An 11,760-nucleotide genomic window follows, 5' to 3' on the forward strand; every position below is an offset into this window, starting at 1 on the left:
TGCTACAGGGGTTTGGCTACGAACACACCCACTTAAAGAACAACCGTCCCAGAGCAGTGCACGAATATGGTGCTGTGAGCTGGCAACAACTCAAGTTTCAGTTGCGGCCTCAGGCAAGACACCTGGATTTGCCCCAGGATACAAACACTTGATAAGTTTTGTGAAGAGAGTTTTCATCTCTGGCAGCACTAATACTCCAACAGACACCAGAAGATCATACATGCATATGTGTAACATAAGTTACTTTCTCTCCAGTTCCTCCCATCTCCATTAAACTCTATACACTGCTTCCTTCCATCACAGGATCAGATAGAATTCTGGTACATTCAAAGATCACCAATAACCACAATATTGCCAGGAACTGTAATTCCTCGCTCTCTTTGGCAACTTTCACCTTGGATTTGTTACTTGCCACTTTTGGAATTAAGAATGCAAAATGGGGGAAATTTAAAGTTCATTGTTTAACATTTACACAGTACAATCTAGCCTCATGGAGTACCCATTCTACACCACCCCATTCACTATAGTCATCAGCACTTCACCAAGGAAGTGATTCCCTTTCATCCATCAGTACAGCACTCAAAAAGGGACCACCAGGTAACTGCCCCACATTCACCACAGGCAATTGTGGAAACAAAAAGAGTACACGATATTTTACATGCACAACAAAATAACTTTTGCCAGGCTCAAATATCCACCCAATCCTCTCATTGCTCCAAGATCAGTAGCAACAAATACTTATGCCCTAGCACGAGTTAGCACCTGTCAAACATTACAGGTGGGGGGATAAACAAAACAAGAGAACAGACAATGGCATGACTTGGTGATATTTTACAGGGACAGCCCCAATTGTGTATATAAAAAATTACAGCAGCCTGACTCCACAAGACCGTCCAGAATGAAGTTCAATCAAGGTTATCCACTGCATCGAAGTGCACGCAATATATACTTGGAAAAACGTAGAACATAAATAGGTACAGCACAGGTGCCCTTCACACTTAGGGTGGAGGGTAAATGGAATGAGCTGCCAAAGGAGGTAGTTGAGGCAGGTACTATAAAAATATTTAAAAGACATTTGGACAGGTACATGGATAGGAAAGGTTTAGAGGGATATAAACCAAACGTGGACAGATGGAATGAGTATAGATGAGGCATCTTGGTCAGCATGGACAAGTTGGGCTAAAGGGCCAGTTTTCTTGCTGTGTGACTGACTCTATACAGCTTACAATGTCTGTGCCAGACATGATGCCAAGATAAACTAATCTCCTCTGCCTACACATGATTCATATGCCTCCATTCCTTGCATTGCCTATCTAAAAGCCTCTTATATGCCACCTTCAGTAGCATGTCCTGGCAGCGTGTTCCAGGCACCCACCACCTTCTGTGTAAAAAATGAACTCTGCACATCTCCTTTAAACTTTGCCCTTCTTAACTTAAGTCATGCCCTGTAGTCATCCCATTGCCATTCATGGGCCACCAGAGGTGAGCAATAAATCCCGAACACACCAACTCCCCCAAACAATTTCAATTTCTCAAAAAAAGAAGGAAATTGCAGATTGTGGTAATCTGAAATAAACCAAAAATACTGGAGGCACTCATCAGATCCAGCATCTGTGGAATTGACGTATCAGGCTGAGAATCTTTCACAAAAGCACTGAAATGTGAAGTGTTTCTCTTTTGACATCTGGTGTCGGACCTAATGGGCTCAATGTTCTCCTCTCCCCAAGATTGGAAAGGAACACTCCAATACATTGGATGTCACAATTCATAATATTCCTCTCCACATTTTATAATGGCTAAATTGCCATTAATTAATGCAGCCGACCACCAAACCATTCATCATTTCTTCCTTTGAAAACCTGGTGAACAAATCTAAGTAGACAATTCAACAAACAATCTGTTGGACGAAGGGTCAAAACCTGCATAAGGACTGAAAGTGGAGAGGGATATGGCCGGTATAAAGAGGAGAGGTGAACTCTGCCTCTTTACTCTGTCTTTATGCAGGGGTTTGGCCTGAAATGTCAACCATTCCTTTACCCCCACAGAGGCCATCTGACCAGTTGAGTTCCTCCAACAAATTATTTGTTGCTCCTGATTCCAGGAAAGAACTGTAGATGCTGGTTTAAAGGTAGACACAAAATGCTGGAGTAACTCAGCAGGACAGGCAGCATCTCTGAAGAGAAGGATGGGTGACGTTTCGGGTCGAAACCCTTCTTCAGACTGATGAAAGGGGAGTGAGTGGGACAGAGATAGAATGTCATTGGAGGCAGTAAGACTATTGGGAGAACTGGGAAGGGGGAGAGGATGGAGAGAGAGAGAAAGCAAGGGCTATTTGAAGTTAGAGGTCAATGTTCATACCGCTGGGGTGTAAGCTACCCAAGTGAAATATGACGTGCTGTTTCTCCAATTTGCGCTGGGCCTACTCTGACAATGGAGGAAGCCTAGGACAGAAAGGTCAGATTGGGAATGGGAGGGGAAATTAAAGTGCTGAGCCACCAGGAGATCAGGTAGGTTAAGGCAGACAGAGCGGAGGTGTTCAGCGAAACGATCGCCGAGCCTGCGCTTGGTCTCGCCGATGTACAGATGTTGACACCTGGAACAGCGGATACAGCATATAATCTTCCAACACTTTCGCCACCTCCAATGGGATTCCACTATGGATTCCACTACTGGCCACATCTTCCCATCACCACCCCTTTCTGCTTTCCGCAGAGACCGTTCCTCCCGCCACTCCCTGGTCAACTCGTCCCTTCCCACCCAAACCACCCCCTCCCCAGGTATTTTTCCTTACAACACCTATCCCTTTACCTCCCCCCTCGACTCCATCCAAGGACCCCAACAGTATTTTCAGGTGAGGCAGAGATTCACTTGCACCTCCTCCAATCTCATCTACTGTATCCGCTGTTCCAGGTGTCAACATCAGCGAGACCAAGCGCAGGCTCGGCGATCGTTTCGCTGAACACCTCCTCTCAGTCCGCCTTAACCTACCTGATCTCCTGGTTGCTCAGCACTTTGACTCCCCCTCCCATCCCCAATCTGACCTTTCTGTCCTGGGCCACCTCCATTGTCAGAGTGAGGTCCAGCGCAAATTGGAGGAACAGTACCTCATATTTCACTTGGGTAGCTTATACCCTAGAAGTATGAACATTGACTTCTCTAACTTCAAATAGCCCTTGTTTTCCCACTCTCTCCATACCCTCCCCCTTCCCCCACCAGTCTTACTGTCTCTGACTACATTCTATCTCTATCGCGCCCACTCCCCTGACATCAGTCTGAAGAGGGGTCTCAACCCGAAACGTCACCCATTCCTTCTCTCCAGAGATGCTGCCTGTCCCGCCAAGTAAAATTATGTCTGTGATCCAAATTTTCCAAGAGTCTGTATATAATCATTAGGAAGAGAAACCCGATTTTCCTCTTAAGAGTCTGGGAATTAGATGGCTGAAGGCCCACTCAAAACAATGGGAAGTAGCAGAAAATAGGAATCAAACAAATCAATCATTCTGGGACATGAAGTTGCTGCACAGGTTAGTCCTGTGATCCAGAATGCTAACCTTCTCCTAAATATGATTTAGCAACACAACTAGATATACAAAATAACTCACGCCCATGGCTTAATTTCAGAACACGGTCTCCCGAAGATTCACTAATGTTCTAAAAATATATACACTATCGAGGCCACCAATGACAATAACGCCATCTTATAGGGGCAGATGAACCACAAAGAGATGGCCAGCGCTCTCAGGCAACAATTGTGATCAATACTTTTGTTAATTGTCTTTCCTGTGAGTGGAGTGATCGCCTGGGGTGTAATATACAGACATCCAATAGTGAACGCAGGATGCCTTGAGCCAACCTCACTCCCTCCACCATCCACAGATATAACCCCCGCCCACACTGCCACCAACAACTGACCTCAGGATGTGGCCTTCATAACAACTGGACGTGGCCTTAAAGGGCCAGACCCTGGCAGGAACGGTCATCGCCAGCCTCCTGTATTAGCCACTGTTCCGCACGCTTGAGTCCTCTGTAACTCGGCTAATTATCAGCGGCCAGCACTGGCCCACTGCCCGACCTCGGTGCAATGAGGCCTTGGGTCCGCCACTCACATACCCCTCACCCTCCTCCATCGCCATCTGGCACCGAACCTCTTCCCGGGCCCTCACTCCCTCCGCCGAACCACGATCTCTCCCGGACCCTCACTCCCTCCACCGACCACCGTTACCGGCCTCTCCCCGGACTTGCACCCTCTCCACCGACCTCTCCCGGACTCGGACCCACACCCCTGGGCCGGGCTTCTCCTCCTCTCCCTACCCCGCCAGCTCAGCGGTGCGGCCCTCGGTTGCTGCTCGCTGCCGCTCCGAGTGGCTGCGAGCCGCTTCCATTCCTCGGCCTCTCCGCACGTCGCCGCTTGCCTTTCAGGCGAGCTCGGCCCGGGACTAACCGTGTGGGGCCGCTGTCATTGCCTCACCTGGCAGCGCAGAGCTGAGGCGAGGGGTCTGCTCTGCTCCGCTCCACTCAGCTCTCTCCTCCCCGGACGCGCACTCTTCCCCGGGCTCCACGCCGCTTCCGCCAGCGCGCACCTGCGCAGCCAAGGACCCGGCGCGCGGCCAAGGCTCCAGCGCGCCCCCGCGCGGCCAAGGCTCCAGCGCGCCCCCGCGCGACCAAGGCTCTAGCGCGCCCCCGCGCGGCCAAATATTCCGGCGCGCGGCCAAGGCTCCATCGCGCCCCCGCGCGGCCAAGGCTCCATCGCGCCCCCACGCGGCCAAGGCTCCAGCGCGCCCACACCGAACACGGCAACCAGGGAGCCCAGGGCAACCACCTACCCCATGACAACCACCCAACCCATGGCAACCACCCAACCCATGACAAGACACAAAATGCTGGAGTACCTCAGCGGGTAGATATGTATATCCATGTTCACGAGAGATGCTGCCTGATCCGCTAAGCTACTCCAGCACTTCATGTCCAAAACATAATTTTGCAACATTTCTGGCACCTTAGCTGTGATCCACCATCATTCATATTTTCCCAACTCCACCCTTTTCTGCAGAGACCTCTCTCCTTGATTTGCTTGTCTGTTTCCACCCAACCCTTCCCCTCCCCAACCACAGGGGATGCAAAGCCTATACCTCCTCTCACATCCATTCGGGGACCCCAACAGCCCTTCCAGGTGACACAGAAGTTTACTTGCTCTTCCAACTTTGTCCATTGCTTGCAGTGCTCTCGATGTGGCCTCCACTGCATCGGCTAGACCAAGCGTAGACTAGGTCACTGTTTTACCGAACACTTAAGCTCTGTCCGCCAGGGCCTGCTGAAACTCACGGTTGGTAGTCATTTTAATTCCCCTTCTCATTCCCATACCCTCTCTAAAGCCTCCACATTATTCCTGTAATGGAAACCAGAACTGCACACAATACTTTAAGTGTGGTCTAACTTAAGTTTTGTGGAGCTGCATCATGACTTCCTGACACATATTCTTAATGCTTTGACCAATAAAGGCAAACATATTATACATCTTCTTTATCACTCTTGTCTACTTGTGGTGCCACTTTCAGGGAGCTATAGACCTGGACCCAAGATCTTTCTGCACATCAATGCTGTTAAGAGTCTTGCCATCAGATGTTGGATTAAACAACATCTGCCAATTCTCCGCTCTACCCATTTCTGTAGTTGATCTCTATTCCACGGTGTACTTTGACAGTCTTCCTCACTGTCCGTCATTCCAGCAAACTAATTAACCCATCTATTTTACATCCAAGTCATTTACATACATCACAAACAACAGAGACGCCAAGCACAGATCCCTGTGCAACTCCAGTGGTCATGGACATCCAGCAAGAATAATGCCCTTCCATCACAACACTGCCTTCTATGAGTAAGCCTGTTCTGCATCCAAATGACTAAATCACCATGAATCCCATGAATCTTACTCTTCTGGATCAGCCTCCCATGGGGGACTTTATCAAATGCCTTACTAAAATCCATGTAGGCCACATCCACTGCCCTACCCCTCATCAATCACCTTCGTCACATCCTCAAAAAACTTGATCAAATTAGTAAGTCACAACCTGCTGTATATAAAGCTATGCTGACGAGTCGGTAATTAACCAGCTGCACCAGTGTACCACCCAGCATCTCGCTAACGGTGTTAAAAGTAAAAACCCCCGTGCAATAGGGGACACTAATTGGTGGTTCGTGCCGGGAATCAAAACACGGCAGAAGTTGGAAATCGTAAATAAAGGCAGGATGTGCTAGAAACACTCAGGAGGTCAGGCAACATCTACAGAATGATGGGGTGGCTCAGAAGCACAGTTAGTAGACCTACTGCCACATTGGCGGGTTCAATCCCCACCCCTGTCATTGTGTGGGTGGAATTTGAACTCTCATTAGAAGGTTATCCCTCCAATTCCTGAAGAGAAAGTAGGCATAGAAACCTTTATCATTTTTTAATTATTCGTTCATGCAACCTACCTACAAATTTAGTGGAACACCTTTCACTTTCCCAGATGTGTACAGTTTGAACACTCAAGAAGCTCAATTGCATCTTGGACCAACGTCCCCTTGATTGGCACTCCGCCCGTTCCCTTGGAGATTGACCTACTGCAGCTGTTGCTTCTATCATCCTCAAAACGCTCTCCAGAAATTTACCAAAGCTTCCCTCATAAAATCTCCTGAATATACAAAGTCTGTCACCTGCAAGAACAAGGGCAGCAAGTTCCGGGGAACACAATCTCCTGCTAGTTCCTCTCTGAATCAGATACGTACTAGCATATCCAATATATTTCACTTTTCCTTCATCATTACTGAATCAAAAACTTGGAAGTTCATAATCAATAATACTACCTTACACTATAACAGCACCCTTACGACAAGGACAACTATAATTTCCACAAGGACAGTCTCAAAAAGGGAGAGGGATAAAGAAAGACCATGTGCCAAGAGTTGTGAAGTACTTTCTTTAAGCAGGATTATCTGCATGGCCTTGTTCCATGAATTAAATTTAGATTATATTCTGATAACTCATTGAATCCCAAGCAGGAACTTCACTGATTACAGACTGGAATCCTGTGCCTTTCGTGTCAGAAATCTCACTTATTTCCAACCCATATCATCTCAACTTCAAACCAGGAACGTCATACATCCCATTCAGGAAGGTTACCAATACAGTTTGAAACACAAGCCACTGTACAATTCTCTTACTATTCACTGGAATCTCAGGTTCAAACATCTCCTGCTGCCACCTTGGAGCTCAAGCAAACTCAACCAGATAATGCCAAGTGTAGGAAGGAATTGCAAATGCTGGTTTACACCGAAGATAGACACAAAATGCTTGAGTAACTCAATGGGACAGGCAGCATCTCCTATAGAAGGAATGGGTGGTGTCTATCTTCAGATATCTCAAGTTCCAGCTGGGATCTTCACCTGTTTAGTAGAAACATAGAAAATAGGTGCAGGAGGAGGCAATTTAGCCCTTTGAGCCAGCACCGCCATTCATTGTGATCATGGCTGATCAGTAACCTGTGCCTGCCTTCTCCCCATATCCCTTGATTCCACTAGCCCCTAGAGCTCTATTTATATTGGAATCCTCAATGACTTTCACGCAGGATGTGTAGGAACTGCAGATGCTGGTTTAAACCGAAGATAGGCGCAAAAAATTGGAGTAACTCAGTTGCTCAGTCAGCATCTCTGGAGAAAAATAATAGGTGATGTTTCAGACCGGAACCCTTCTTCAGACTCAGGGGAAAGGAAAAATGAGAAATATAGATAGTACATAGAACAAATGAATGAAAGATATGCAAAAAGCAATGATGATCAAGACAAGGATACTCATTCCAGTATCTCACCTACATCAGAAATCTCAATACTTTTACTCACATGGGTGATCTACTACCAATTAGGTACTCACCAGCAGCCAGGGACCCCATCTACTCCCAGTAAGAAAACTATACCAATGTCGGACAGGGAACTAATCGAAACCCAGGCAGAAATCTCATTCACTCTCTATTAATGAAGAATAACAGCAGTGTCTGCCATTCAACTGTTCTTCGTTCTTGTCCATCATCCATGTTTCAAATGTTACATCACTGTCATCATCCGTCCTGAAAAGTTATTGTATTGGTAAGGTGTTAAGGCATTCGGTAGTATTCGAGGGGTGAGAAATAAGGTGAAACATTCAACCAATGTATGTGCTCAACATAATTAATAGATACAAAGAAATAAGGAGCTTTTGACGTATTACTATATGTTGATAAATGTATATGTTCAAAGGGAATCATGCATTTTCATGTAAATGCTGATATAGACTTAGATGTTATAACTTTTATACAGAGAATTAATATAATTAGTTACCAGTTATTGTATGGAAATAGATATACAACTAGGAGTTACAAATCATTGTTTAGATATCAATTAGCTACAAAATCACTGCCTATGAAAACTACATTAGAAGTTCCAAGGGTGGCATAGTGGCCTCATAGTTGTGCAGCTAACTCACAGCTCCAGTGACCCTGGTTCAATCCTGACCTCTGGTGCTGCCCCTGTGGAGCTTGCATATTCTCCCTGTATTCATATGGATTTCCCTACATTACTCTGCTTTTCTACATATAGAGCTCTTAATGATAGCGGAGTCAGGAGGTATGGGGAGAGGGCAGGAACAGGGTACTGATTGTGGATGATCAGCTATGATCACATTGAATGGTGGTGCTGGCTCGAAGGGCCGAATAGCCTAATCCTGCACCTATTGTCTATTGTCTAAAGACGGGCTGGCTGGTAGGTTAACTGTTCCTCATATAGGTGGCAAATGGGACAAATGTGAGAGAGAATAGCTTACAAGATCAATAGAATGGTGGGATTTCTTTGGGAGCTGGCATAGACTTGTCTATTTTGGTTTGTTCTTTTAATTTATTTTTACTGTGTATTGCTTAAGCCACAGTCTGACTGGATGTGAGATGAAGAGAGGACTCAGAATACACTGAGTGAGTTAAATAATCCTGCTTGACTCCTGTTCACCTACATTTCCAACTATTCGTAAATGGGACATAACACATTTGTTGAGAGATACATTAGGGGGGATTTACGTGTCTTCCTGCATATAATAAATATAGTTAGTTGAAATAGCTGCCTCCATCTTATGAATTTGAAAGCAGAAGTTACAACAGAAAATTAGAAACTCAAAAGCAACATTTTGATTAGTTGTAAAGTATTATAATGCAATGCATCATTATAACTTTAACATGGAGTTAATGTCAGTGGAATATGGCAGTGTGCTGTGAAATTCTCTCAGACGCCACCCCACCAGGTTTAATTTTAGGTTGTCTCAATGGGTCATGTTGCTCATGTATTGGAACAGCTGTTTCAAAGTGAAACTAAATCTGGTACAAATGTTCCCTGCCCTACATTTAGGTTAATTCCCAACGGGTCTTCAGTTACACTGAATCGTTAGTTGGAAAAGTACAAGGAATGAGTGCATGGAGGTCATCAATAAAGACATGGAAATGGTGGAGGAGGATAGGGTGGGGTTATGTGGTGCACATGCAGTCTTAGAAAGTATTTGTTATGGTAAACCGAGGTTGTATAATAAACCCATGGAAACGTGAAACTAAAACTTGAAATTAAAAGTACGCCATGGATACGAAATAGGCTAAAGGACAGGTTGTTGAGAACAATGATGAATGTCTTTCATTATGAAATAAGACTTACAATGCCATCTCCAGAGGTTAGCCTTAGGGCAATAGCTCTTTTTAATGTTTACTAATTACCTTAGCTTGGGTCTGGGATAGAATTTCAAAGTTTGCAGATAGAATTAAATTAGGAAATTGCAAACAAAAAAACAAACTGCCAGAGGAATTCAAGGTGTTGAGGCAAAGGGATGGTGGACGATTCGGGTCGAGGCCCTCAATCAGGGCTGAATGTGTAAAGGGAGGGTAGACAGCGTGTAGAAGCGAGAGGGCAGTCTGCCCTGCCATTTAACATAATGGCTGCATATCCTAGGCTCAACTCATCTTCTGTGCCTTTCCTCCATGCTCTCTATTCCTTAATCGATCAAATATACACCCATCTGCACTATAAATATTTCTAAAGAACAAGTTTCCACCACTTACTTGCATAGCAAATGGTAGAGTCCTGGAGCATGTTGCAGAACAGAGAGATGTGGGAGGACAGGTGCATGGATTCCTAATAATGATGAGTCAGGTGAACATTGTGGTGCAGGTGTGCAGATCGGCAGTGACATCACACTTGGGAATACTATATGCAGACCTGGTCACTTAGCTATAGGATGGCAAAGAAGATTCACCAGGATATTACCTGGTCTTGCAGGCTTGAATTACAGGGAGAAACCGGATCGTCTGGAACTTTTGTTGGAGAGCAAGAGGCTGAGGCACATCAGCTTCCACCACTTACACATAGTAAATGGTAGCGGGGCATTGATAATGGTGAACACTTTTTCTCAGTGAGATTCAAAAGCTAGGAGGCATAGGCTTAAGGTGAGCGAATTAAGAGGAAGCTTAGGGATAGTGTTTTCACTAGGAGGGTAGTACATACCCAAAACGAACTACCAGAGGAAGCTATAGAATAGACCATTAAAACACCAAATTGTGACTTTTGAAATATATTTGGACAGATATAGATAGGAAGGGTTTTAGAGGGATATGGGCCAAATAGGACCTGTCCGATACAATAAAACTTTATTTATCCCAGGAGGGAAATTAATCTGCCAAGTCACAAAACACAAGATACATGAAATTAAAGTGACGAGTGGAAAGGGTTGGGGATAGTCTACCCTTCGACAGAAGGGGGGGGGGGGGTTATACAGTTTGATATCCACAGGGGGAAAATGGATCTCCTGTGGCATTCTGTACTGCATCTTGGTGGAACCAGTTTGTTGCTGAAGATACTCCTCAGGTTGGCCAGTGTGTCATGGAGGGAGTGAGCTGTATTGTCCAAGTTGTTCTGCAGTTTGAGGAGCATCCTCCCCTCCAAGACCATCTCCCATGAACCCAACTCCAGTGGGCCAAAGGGAGTTTCTGTGTTGTACAACTCTCTGACTCCTTCCTTCAGGGAAGAGAATTACAGAGATTCATCATCCTGAAATAAAAAATCTAAGTTTTAAAATGACTGGCCCCTTGAAGTTAAACCTCCGGATTCAAGACTCCCATTAGTGAAATCATATTATCAGTTATGTGGTCAAACCCTCTTAGGATCTTCTGTTTGAATAAGGTTACTCCTTGATTTCTAACCTCCAAGGATAACAACCTAAACTATTTAGTCACTCTTGGTAAGACAACCCTCTGGAAATAGCCTGTTGAATCACTGCAATATTGTCCCCTATTTATATTTTGTTTAGGCAAGTGGACCAAAACTGTACATAGTATTGCAGGTGAGGCCTCACCAACACCATGTACAAATGCAACAAAACCATCTGCCGTCAACCATATACTTTCCCCTTACATTCCACCTTCCAAAGTTCAACATCTCACACTTGCTCAGATTAAGCACCCGATAGTTCTGCCGGTTGAGCAATTCTTCTGACCTTTCCTTTAAAACCTTAGTGTACTGTTCATTAAGTCCTGGCAACTTGCCCACCTTTAGGTCCAGGGTTCTCCTGTACTATATTCCTTTATTTGGGATTTTTGTAAGCCTTGCCTTGTCATTTGAAATTAAGCGCACCTGATGAAAAAAATGTCTTCCCTGGTGAAGACTGTAGCAAAGGAAATGGCATTTCCTTGTTTGCTGTTACTTCACCAGCTTTGTTTATGAGGC

At 45.3% G+C, this 11,760-nt stretch overlaps 1 protein-coding gene across 5 annotated transcripts in view; it reads right to left on the bottom strand.

Annotated features, from left to right (window-relative positions):
• The window catches only part of LOC144605495 (serine/threonine-protein kinase 38), a 78,145-nt gene extending 73,542 nt beyond the window's left edge, over positions 1 to 4,603 (bottom strand). For 2 of the 5 annotated variants that reach the window (XM_078420838.1, XM_078420834.1), the window contains exon 1: positions 4,469 to 4,603. The gene's annotated coding sequence lies outside the window, so the exon portion shown is untranslated. Of the gene's footprint in view, positions 1 to 4,441 lie in introns of all 5 variants that reach the window. The other 3 variants (XM_078420839.1, XM_078420835.1, XM_078420837.1) reach the window with 3 other exon arrangements.
• Between the last annotated feature and the right edge of the window lie 7,157 nt (positions 4,604 to 11,760).

Source organism: Rhinoraja longicauda, chromosome 24, assembly GCF_053455715.1.
Source record: "Rhinoraja longicauda isolate Sanriku21f chromosome 24, sRhiLon1.1, whole genome shotgun sequence".
NCBI lineage: Eukaryota > Metazoa > Chordata > Chondrichthyes > Rajiformes > Arhynchobatidae > Rhinoraja > Rhinoraja longicauda.